Source organism: Euprymna scolopes, chromosome 23 (assembly GCF_053919585.1).
Source record: "Euprymna scolopes isolate OS-2025 chromosome 23, ASM5391958v1, whole genome shotgun sequence".
NCBI lineage: Eukaryota > Metazoa > Mollusca > Cephalopoda > Sepiida > Sepiolidae > Euprymna > Euprymna scolopes.
This window is the reverse complement of record NC_136504.1, coordinates 78,678,327-78,689,276: the sequence shown is the minus strand read 5'-3', so window position 1 is coordinate 78,689,276 and position 10,950 is coordinate 78,678,327.

Sequence of the window (10,950 nt, the reverse complement as noted above, 5' to 3'; positions counted from 1 at the left end):
CTTTCACTCTGCACCAAGCACTTACTGTATGTATGTATGTATGTGCATATAGGAGTATGAATGGGTGTGAGAGAAGAAAGAAAAAGAACAATCTGAATACTTTAATAAATTTTAATATGTTTGAACAAGAATAGAAAAAGTTAAGTAAATGATCAAAAGAATATCCTCCGTTTATTTAGTTATTTTACTTCATTTTATGTACGTGCAGACAATCCAGACAACCTAGACCCACAAAAAATACATAAGTCCAAGCTTTTGGGAAAGACATTCTAATTCGCACCCACTTTGCTTATCATCTACATCTACTCATCAATCTCCAGCTGTATATGTGAACACCTCCATAAACGTGAGTGCGCGTATCCTGTGTATGTATATGTATGTGAAGAGACATTTGTGGGAGTGCGCGAGTGTATATACATGTATGTTCACGTATATGAGTGTGTTTGTGGGGTGGCGTGGAAGGACTTGGTTTTGAATAGAGGCCACACAAGTTGCTGACCATTCCAAGTCGAAAATGCTAGAAGGGTCATATTCAGATAGATCTTTACCTTAATGGCTATACCCGTGCCCCAGCCCCTCCCCTCTCTGCTGCTAACTCTGCCCGCTCACTCATGTTTTCAATCATTCACACTGAGGAAGATCGAAGGATCGGTTGAAAATTAAGTGCTTTTGAAGGAAACATTCTTGTTTTTTCAAAAGACTTTTTGTATTCCTACACGTCAACACACAGGAAATAATTACAGAAAAGATATAAACATTCATATATTTTTCGTATTGATTTTTTATTCATACATATTTATATATATATCTATCTATATATATATCGATATATATCTATCTATATATATATCGATATATATCTATCTATATATATATATATATATATATATATATATATATATATATATATATATATATATATATCTTTATATATATGTCTATATATCTATATCTATATATATATATATAAAATGGAAATTACAATTGAATTTATTTATTTATTCTTTATTTTCTATTTATTTATTATATGTTTACTTGTTTATTTTTATTTTCCTTTTAGTGTCGTTTAACAATTCTTGCTGACATTTTTTTAAGTGATGACCTGTACATTTCAGTTGACCTATATTATTTTGCCATATATATATTTTCGCGCCTTTAACATTTCCTGTCTGGGTCATTTTGACTTTTGTTTCCCTTTATTTTATTTTATATTTTATATTTAACTTTATCATTTTTTTTTTTTCTCTCTCTCCTTTCTCTCCCCAGATCTTTTTTTATTTATAGTTATGTCTCGGAAGTAGAGTGAAAAGCACATCTTATTTTTCTTTTATTAATATTATTGTTTTCCTTGTACACATTTTTGTGAATTTTTCCATGGATTTCTGCCTTTGGATTATTATGGACCATCTTCTCCCAATTACGGGATTTCCTTGGATTTTACTTGTATAAATAGAAATTCTTTTAACTTTCTTGAAGTTTTACATTTGGATTTTACCGTCACTGGATTTTTTACCTTCCACTGAACTGTCCATTTTTTTTTTTGCCATATTCCCTCTGATTAACTTATTTTGTTTTCAAGTAAGATCTTTGACTTACTTGTTGTTTCACCAAATACTTCTGCATGCAAAATCCGATCCCGCATTTTGTTAATTCCTGCCCTCTGATGAGGGGGGGGGGGTTTCTTCGAAACTCCGCGGATTGGGGACTGTCCATTTGTCTGGTGTTTCCTTTTCAGATTAAATATGTTTTTGACTCGTTTCGGGGTGTTTTTAACATATTTTATTAACTGTTTGCTCATATATATATATATATATATATATATATATATATATATATATATTTATATTTATATATATATCTATATATATATCTATATATATATATATTTATATATATACTAGCTGTACCCTGCCACACGTTGCTGTGGCTCAAATTGGCGCAATGGAAAAAGTTCCAAAATGAGAAAAAGCATGTTTCTTATAGGTTTAATTTTCCATTTTGCATGGGTACACAGTTTTTGTTGTTCCATTTTCTTAGCTGATATAGAGATTTTCCGGTTTGGTGACTCTTGAATACGTAACATAAATTGTCCATGTGGAAAAACAGTCAGTGTTAAACTGTAAGGCCCACAATTGTAAAGATTGTTCCCTGTGCTTTGTTGATGGTTATTGCAAATGACAATAAAATTGGAAAGTTCAATTTCCTAAAGTGTAATGATGTATCCGGTGGAATCATAGGAATGCATGGAATGAAGATATATTCATCTGTGAAAGGTCCTGTTAAGATTGTTGTTTCTATGATATTGTTTGTTAATTTTTTTTTTACTGCAAGCTATGTGCCATTGCAAAGCTTGGATTGGTTTATATTTCACAACATGATAATTAGTACACCAAATTTCAGTTGCAATACATGCGGTGGCATCCCTGGCAAATATAGCTGTTGGATAATTAACCACTTTATCTGCTTTCACAACAGTGTCGATGGATCTGTATTTGACTACCTCACTTGGAATTTTACATTGAATAATAGCGTTAAGTTCATGGGCATCTTTGTATTGACCTACAAGAGTAGCTCATTCACTCAGTCAAATGGAATTCTTATAATTTGAATATCTGCAAAAACCTTTTAAACTAACTATTCTTTTGATGAAATAAAATTACAGAAATTACAGAAGTTAAAAGTCAAAGAATTTTGCCCTTAACTCTGATCAGCTGGCACTTTTTCGTACCCAATTTCCCACAAGTGATACAAAAGTTTTTGTGCGGATCGAACAGTCTGCAACTGGACATGCATATTTTGAGTTAAGTTTAATGTCTTCACATGGAACAAAAAAGTAGAGTATTTGAGGCAAGCATTTATTTCATCTGCTGGTGTTGATTGAAGAATAACAGGTAACATTTGTCTGAAATCTCCTGCAAGCAATATTACTGCATTCCCAAATGGTCTGACATTGTCACGCAAATCTTGCAAGGATCGACCAAGAGCCTCAAGGGATTTTTTGCGTACCATTGTGCATTCATCCTAAACAATAAGTTTGCATTTCTGCAATATTTTTCCCCATATTGGATGTTTTGGAGATGTCGAACGTGAGATTTTTGAAAAATTGAATGTTTTAAAGTAGAATAAATAATTCTTCTACTTGGCAGCAAGGTCGCAGGTATTCCTCATGCAGCAAGGGCTAAGGCTATGTCATTTTGTTTCCAAATGGCTGCCAAAATCAATTTAATTAGAAAGGTTTTACCAGTTACTTCTGGTGCTGTTCAAGGTAGCAGTAATTCCAAATAACTTCTATTCTCACAGTCAGTAAATTAGGTGACTAAAATAGGATTTATCCATGTTTTGATAATGCCTTATTCACTGTAATTAATTTAGGAGACTAAAATAGGATGAGGGATTAGAGATGGACAGATAGAGAGGAAGATATATAGATAGAAAAGAGAAAGTGAGAGGAAAATAGAGAAAGAGAAGGGGATAGAGAGATAAAGGGATTGATAGATAAACAGAGAGAGGGGGAGAGTTAGAAACAGAGAGGGATGAGACAGAGGAAAGGAGAGAGATAGAGGGAGTTAGAGAAAGGGGTTCAAAGAGAGATGGAGAGGGTGATATAGAGAGAAAGATAGATTGAGAGAGGGAAAGGGAGAGATGGATAGAGAGAGATATTAAGAGAGGAAGAGAGAGGGGGAGAGAAACAGAAGGTGAACTACACTTCACCGTTTGTTTCCTCGTTCAGTAGAGAAGAAATCTTTCGAGACTGAGGCAATTTTAATGTTTTCTTATTATCCAGAGTACCCCTTTTTTTTGGGGGGGGGGGGCTAGATTTTCCTTACATTAGAAACCGACCGGGTTATCTGTATTTTCACTTAACAAATTAATAAAAGAAAAAGATATTGTAAAATTTGAATTTAACATGAAAATACTATTTTAAAAAATAGCACGATAACATAAGTGCATAAGTGCCACTTTAGGTACTCCTTGGGCGTTGAGACCCATGGCGACCAGCATAATTATTTAATGGTCGCTCCCTTAGCCCCCCCCCCCTTAGTCAAGGCTAATGCATGCGCACGTAACATTTTTTTTATTTACTGACGTTGGCTTAGTAACTAAACGATTTATTGAATATTTCGTAACCCTTAAACGCATGCCGGAAGATTTAAATTGGTTCATTATTGTTATAATGAAAAAAAAAAAGTTTCATTCAACACAAAACAAAAACACATATTAATGATAAATGATTTATTATTCTATTCATTGAAATTTACTAAATTTTAGATAAGAAAGTAAAAAAAAACAGTTAATAAAAAAATAGTCGCTTATGTGCGCATAAAAAACTTGTTTTTTTCTTTGTTTTTAGATTAGGTCCACTTTATAATCACCCCTCAACCTCCTCATCTTAAGAACAGCTTCCGGAATAAACACCACTTTTGGAGGGGGGGGGGGGCTATTTGCAAAATTTAACTGATATTTGTTGTCAGCATACCCACCCGAAAATACTATTAAAAAAAAGGGGGGGGGTTCAGTGCCCGTGGCAGAGAAGTAGATTTATTTATCAATAAAAGTTGCGGAGAAGTAAATTTATTTATCAATAAAAGTCGTCATTTAAAAAAGAAAATTGTGGAGGTGGACCTAAATGTAAATATTTACCCCAAAAATTATCCTGAAGTTTATCACAAAAACGTTTTGTTTTCGCACTATTCAACAATTTGTTCATCCGCGCATGTAAATTAAAAAATATTTGTAAAAGTGAGAAGTTATCAGTAAATGATTTAATTTTTTTTTTAAATTTATTTATTTTTTTACATTAGGTCCACCTCCACAAATGTTAAGAACGGCTTTCAGAATAAACACCCTCAACCTCTCCATGTTAACAACGGACTTCGGAATAAACACCATTTGGGGGGGGGGGATATTAAAAAAAAAAAAGTCGATAAAAGTCGTCATTTAAAAAGAAATTTAAAATCAAATGTTTGTAAAAGTGAGAAATTATTAATAAATGTTTAGTAACATTTTTCGGTGCTAATGCAGAGAGTGATCCGCGTTATTTTTTAAATCGTATTTCAAGGTTTAATTAAAGTTTTATTGTAAGGTTTCCGAGTCGACTATCGTCGTAGTCGTCGTTCTTCTCCCGGTGCGTGCATGCGTGCTCTATATATACTACTAATCAGACGACGGTGTCACTCTTTTGTGTGTCCCGTCTTAATGGTCGTTCCTATTCTCTACATGCCCTCCCCCCACCATGTGACCACACTACCGTCGTTTTGTGGTCATGTGACTGGAGAATTCCGTGTAGTAGTGAGTTGGTCCTTGCATTTGAGGGGAAAGTGGCCTTGGTGCTCGTGTTACCCTCATGCTGCGTCGTGGGACCGGACTCGTCTGCATTGGCTTGTGGTTGATCGGATCTTGGTCCACCTCCATATCTGTTTCTGATGTGTCACAATCAGCTTCTTCCACCTCCATCATCTCATGCATGTTGCACGGTGGTTTGCTGTCCTCCCTTCTTGGTGTTTGGGGAGGTGGTTGATGGGGTTGTTGAGTGGGTGGATACTCCGGCGTATCCATGACCGGTTTGATTTTCCTGAGGAAACGGCGATTGCGTAATGTGATCCTGCCGCTACCATCCAACCGTATCCTGTTACCCATTGTCTCGACGACTCTCCCAGTTTTCGCCCATCGTCGTGGATTTGGTCCCTCCTGATTCTGCACCTGCACAGACTCGCCGACTCGGAGCTGTTGGAGGGGGCGGCTGTGTATGTCGTACTGTTCTTTGTTAAGTACGTGCCTTTTCGCCATCGCCCTCTCTCTCAAATCTCTGGTCTCCGTCCAACGCTTGTGGATGCAGTATTTTTTGCGAAGTGCGGGGAGATGGCCCCTTACTGTTCGACCATATAGTATTTCCGCCGACGACAATCCAAGGTTCTGACTGGGCGTATTCCTATGAGTCATCATCGCCCGTGCTGCCCGATCATGATGTAGGTGTCCGTAGCCATCAACGCAGTCCATCAGCATTCTTTTGGCCGTTTTTACAGCCAGTTCAGCTCGGCCATTACTCTGGGAGTAATGTGCAGATGATATGCGCCTTTTTACGCCCCAGTCTTCTAGGAACGATTTGTATTCTAGTGAATCGAATGGTGGCCCTCCATCGGATGATATTTCCTCCGGCGCACCATACGTGCAAAACCAAACCCTCAGGGCGTTACACACCGCTGCAGCCCTTCCTGATGGTAGTGGTGCAACCTCAATCCAACCGGTATATCGGTCCGCGTATACCATGTAACTTTTCCCGTGCATATCTAGCAAATCAGTGACTGTCTTTTGAAATGGGAATTCCGGGTTTATGGGTGGCATTAGTGGTTCCCTAGGCTGGGATGGGGCGATCGAATTGCAACTCCGACATTGCGCCCTTGTTTGTCGGATGCTGGCGTCTAAACTAGGCCAAAATAACCATTGTCTGGCATTAGCCAACATACCATTCGCCCCTTGATGGGTGGAGTGTAATGCCTCTAACACCTCGGCTCTAAGCCGTTTTGGTATCAAAATTTTGTCCCCTTTTATGGGTACCCCTTCCAGACAATATAGTTGGTCTACCATCGGCCAGAATTGCCGGATTTCTGGTGGTAGTTCGTGGCGTGACCTTGGGAACCCGTCTTGAATGTATGACGCCAACGTTCGGCACTCCTCATCGGTGGCTGCAGCTGCGACTATCCTATCCCAGGTGATCGTTCGGAACTTGGGGTCATGTGCATATGCAGCTATGATGGATGCTTGTATACTCCCCTCGATTTGCTGGGAAGTGTCAGTGCCCTTTAGTCTGCTGTGTCTTGACGGCGCCGGGTATCGGGATGTGCAGTCCGGTGCTGCGTTGAGTTTCCCAGGAACGTGCCTAATCTGGAACCTGTACATCAATGACCGCTCCTTGAATGAGAACAGGCGGGGATTTTTTATATTCTCCAGGATCTGATCCGAGAAAATTTTCACTAGGGGCTGGTGGTCCACGGTGACCAATAGGTCTGGGGATCCCAGGATGAACATCCTACAAGACTCCAAGCCATAAATCAGCGCTAGAGCCTCCCCCTCTATAGGGGAATAACGAGATTCTGCATCTTTCGTGAAGCGAGACCCGGCCAAAATCATCTTCCAGTGGTCCTTACCACAGTTGGGACCTAATTCCGTTGGGCATTGGCAATGCTTCTGGAACAGAAAATACCCAATGCCAACCTTACTGAAGTCGGTTGAAAGGCAGGTCGCTCTGTTCATATCGAAGGTTTTCACCCCCTTCTTCGATTTTCTGAACGATATTCCTCTTCGACTCTTCGAAAAGTCTATTCAATGTGTCATCCCAGTAAAATTTACGGTTCTTTGTCCGCAGCAACTCTCGAAAAGGAGCCATTATATCGGCCTGTGCAAATGTATACGACACCTGGTTAACTAAACCAAACCAGGACCTGATACCAGTAATGCTCGTTGGGGTCGGGAAATTGAGAATAGCCTCCGTCATTTTTTTAGTTGGCTTGACGCCGTCCGAGGTTATCACAAAGCCGGCAATTTCAACTTCATCGTCAGCAAATTGAAATTTGTCAGGGTTAAAGACTATCCCACTTTTACCACAATGGGTAATATAGTCCACAGTATGCCAGAAAGCCAATTCTAAGGACCCGTCCCATAGGAGTGTGTCGTCTATACACTGGGTCTTTCGAGGCATGTCAACTGTGATGTCATTGAACCGGCGCGTGTACCCGTCCCCGGATGCGTGAAAACCCTGGGGAGCCCTGAGATACCGATAACGACCCCATTCCGTTATGAACGTGGTCGCGTCCCGGGCTTTTGGGGAGAGTGGCAGACTATGGTACCCATTCCATGCGTCCAAGACAGTCTTTTTGGTTTGGGCAGGCACCACGGACACCTGATTAAAAGGGGACGGTGTGTGATGAGTCTCTCTCATCGTTGCTGCATTCAATTTTTGTAGGTCTACCGTCCTTCTTGGTGACCCGTCTTTCTTTGGAGCGACTACCATCCTCGAACACCAGATCGTATGTGTGCCTGCTGGTACCGGTTCGATAATACCCAACGCAACATCTCGATCCAAATCATCCTTTACCCTTTTCTTCCAGTGATGAGGGACTGGAATGGGTGTGTGTATGGCCGATGGTTTCGCTCCCGGGGTAAAAGTTATATCCAGCGGCCTCCCTAACATGACTTGTAACGGTTGATGGGGGCAGGTGTTGAATGCGCTGGACTCAAAGTGTTCACGTAACCACTTCTCTAACCGTTCCCTATTATCTCCAGTGGGGGTAAACGGGATCCTCGCTGGCTTGTCCGGGACGGATTCTCTTTTCGGACATCCACACGGTGCTGTCCCACTTTCTGAAGCCGATAAATCGGCCTTTGATACTCGATGCGGGAAGTCGCGATTGATTACTCCTAGGTCTTTGAGGGCCGATTCTGACAAGTAGAATCCTGACGTGTTTTCTGAAACGTAGACCACTTGTCGCGTTTCCTTCTGACCGAGCTTAATCTGAGTCAGGACCACCCCCTTGATATCTAGGGGTTCGTTTGTGATTCCCCGTATCCTGTGGGTGGTAGGTATCAGGATCCTGCTGGTGCACCCTAATATTTTCAATATTTCTGGGCCACTCGAACACGTCTGGGCACCGGTATCTGCAATGGCCTGGATGCGGTGTTTTCGACGGCTTACTCCCTTATCCAAAGCGCACCCGAATTTAGCCTGGGACTCTGGTATCAGGGACACATCGACCATTAATGAAGGTGGTGGCTCAGGGGGACTTCTCCTGAACCCACCACTGCTCCATGCAAGGTGTGGCACTGCTGCTATTCTACCTTTTTGATTGTAACATGCCGGTGCCCCCTCCATTCTGCTGCCAAAAATATTCGATTGACGTGTGGCATCGTTTGTTGACTCCGCCGTCGACCTCTCCTGTTTCCGGCACACTCTTTGTAATGCCACTGTGACGCCACAATTAAAACATTTTAGCCCCCTCGCCGGGCAGTTCTTCCGCCCTTTTAACCCACTGGGGTGTAAGGTCCTCCCACACCCTTCACAAGGACTATTCTGAGGAGTTTTGAGCGGCTGCTCCTTCCGATATGGTTTTTTCTCGGTTGTTAGTAGGCCAAAAGTCGAGTGTCCCTCTGAGCCTCGTTACAACTGAGCAACAGACGTCTCTGTAGTTTCTAAACTAACCAGCCTGTGAAGCTTCTGCTCCACAGTGGTTAGAATATTTGCTTCGGCCAGCAATTTACACTGGTACTCCGCATTTGCCAGACCGGCTACGAGTTGGCCAGCTACCATGTCCTCCGAATAGTTTACGGCTTGCCGGCAGTTCTCGTTGGGGCACAGAACCGTGAAATTGCAAAACCGTGCCTGGGACCGAAGCTTTGCCAAGAACTGTGCGGGTCTTTCCCCCGTCTGTTGTCTGATGTTATGAAATTTATGTCTATGCACCTCCGGGTGTAGACCTTTCACCGCAATGAACTGTATATGCCTTAAGAGTTGTTCCTCTGTGACAGAATTGAGGGTTTCAGGCCCAACTAAGTCAAATAAAAGTTTATTTACCTCATTTGAGCAGGCTGTCCTTAGTTCATTGCGGATTTCCACGGGGTCGGTAAGGCCGCACATTTGTTTGTATCGGGCCCACGAGTCGATGAAAAGCGCCCAGTCCGCGTCGGTGAATCCATGTTCGATACGTGGCCGGTCTGGTTTCTTGGTGTTAGACCGACTCGAGGCACTCCCTCCGCGAAGCTCATTGTTTTCTCTTTGCAGATTTATTATTTGTTGAATCAACTGCATGTATTGGCCGTCCTCGTGTTGTCCTGACGCCATTATACTCCAAAAATCGTGCAAAAGAAATTATGTTGAAAAATAAATCCTGTTCGTAGCGCCATGTAAGGTTTCCGAGTCGACTATCGTCGTAGTCGTCGTTCTTCTCCCGGTGTGTGCGTGCTCTATATATACTACTAATCAGACGACGGTGTCACTCTTTTGTGTGTCCCGTCTTAATGGTCGTTCCTATTCTCTACATTTATGATATGTTTTTTTTTATTCAATTGCAAGGTTAAAGTACAGAATAGGTACAAAACACCTTCCCCTCCCCATGTTAAGAATGGCTTTTTAAATAATAACGTTATTATTTCAGCATGGATCACTCTCTGCATGAGTACCCATTTTTCTTTTAATATTCATAAAAAGTAAAACTTTTTTCAAAATAAATAAATAAATAAATGTTTGTAAATGTGACAAATAATCGATTAGTTACGGCAACGTCAGTAAATAAAATATGTTACGTGCGGGGTGGGGTGGGGGGACTAAGGGAGCGATTATTATTTTTTTTCTGCTGGTCGCCATGGAACTCAACGCCCAAGGAGTACCAAAATGTAATTTTTTTTGTCAAATAAATAAATTTCAAGCAATTTTTGCAATAAATAATAGATAGCAACTTCGTTAATTTTACGACTCGCCCCAGCATATTATAAACACCCTAACTTCCCCATGTTAAAACGGCTTTCGGAATGAACACCCCCAACCTCCCCATATTAAGAAGCTTTCGAGGTTTATGAAAGGGCGTTTTTTTTTTTAACATGGGGGGGGGTTAGGGTGTTTATAATACGTTGAGGCATGTCGTAAAAATGAAACAGTTTAGAAAAAAGTTAAAACAAACTTTTTTATGTAAACAATGCCGTGAAAAGAAACTAAACAATTAAAACGTAATGTTTCATGAGTGAAAAGCCTTAACATAAATAAAGGAATTTAAAATCAAAAAATTGGTAAGTACATAAATGAATTTAAATGGGATTATTTTTTTTTGTGTGTGTGCTAATGCAGAGAGTGATCCGCAGTACTTTTTTAAAATCGTATTTCCACGTTTAATTAAAGTGTTATGATATGTTTTTATTAAATTGTAAGGTTAAAGTACAGAATAGGTACAAAACACCCTCCCTTCC